Source organism: Sinocyclocheilus grahami, unplaced genomic scaffold (assembly GCF_001515645.1).
Source record: "Sinocyclocheilus grahami isolate Dianchi unplaced genomic scaffold, SAMN03320097.WGS_v1.1 scaffold434.1, whole genome shotgun sequence".
Taxonomy (NCBI): Eukaryota; Metazoa; Chordata; class Actinopteri; order Cypriniformes; family Cyprinidae; genus Sinocyclocheilus; species Sinocyclocheilus grahami.
The window spans coordinates 620,987-622,046 of NW_015505613.1; positions in this window are offsets into that span (position 1 = coordinate 620,987).

Genomic DNA, 1,060 nt, shown 5'->3' on the forward strand with positions numbered 1-1,060 from the left:
GTTAAATTCACACCATATGAAAAAAACAGAAGACAGCATTTAATCCATCATTATTTTAATGGTGCAATTTGTATATCTAACTTACTAAATCATCAAGTGCATGGCTTAATGCCAAATCAGGCTTCTCTTTTTACAGAAATAAATATGACGCCAAGTATCATCAGACTCGCCCTCTCCAGTTTTGGCTTTTAGTGCAAGTCATCATTAGCTGGGCCCTTGAAAGTTGAACCCTGACCCCTCACTGTGTGCGAATGTGGGGATCGGAGCTGCTGTCTCAAGCTGACCTGCGGGTAATGTGTCTAAAGCACATTTGATCAGTGAGACGACCAATGCTGATAACTGCTTTTATGTCAATTTTAGACGCAACATTTTAATTTAACATAAAAAAAGTCATTATACTGATCATACTGGTAACATAACAATTATGCTGGCCATAACATGAATATCTGTACACTTTAGAAAAATATACGCCCGCATATTTCTGTGTTGTGGTGCAGCTCTGCCCACCAGCTGTGTGCGTGCGTGTGTGTGTGTGGGTTGATAGAGCCAAGCTGTTGGTGGTAGTGTGTTGGGGTCAGGGTTCTTCAGTCAGCACCCCGTCCCTGAATTGAGCACACGGTACCCCCCTCTCTTCCCATCAGCCCTGGGTACAAATAAACCTGGTAGCGCAGTGCTCCTCTCCACGGCAGGCTGTCACTCCACTCTCAGGCTCATTAATCAGAGCCGGGGCAGATTAGACTTCAAACAAAAACAAACTCCAGCAGGACCATTCTTCCACCACAGACACTCACTTCTAAGTCTATGGCATTCTCCAATTTTAATTTTGCCAATTTTAATTTTAAATTGTCAATTTTAAAGTATTTGTGGGAAACCATATGCATAAAAGGCATTTGATTGTTGTTTCAAACCTGTACGAATGACTTTCTTTCACAGAACATAAAATAAAATATTTTGAGAAATGTCTCCAAACCAAAACTGTTTGGTTACTAACATTCTTTAAAATATCTTCTTTTGTGTTCAGCAGACAAAAGAAACTCATACAGGTTTGGAATGACATCGG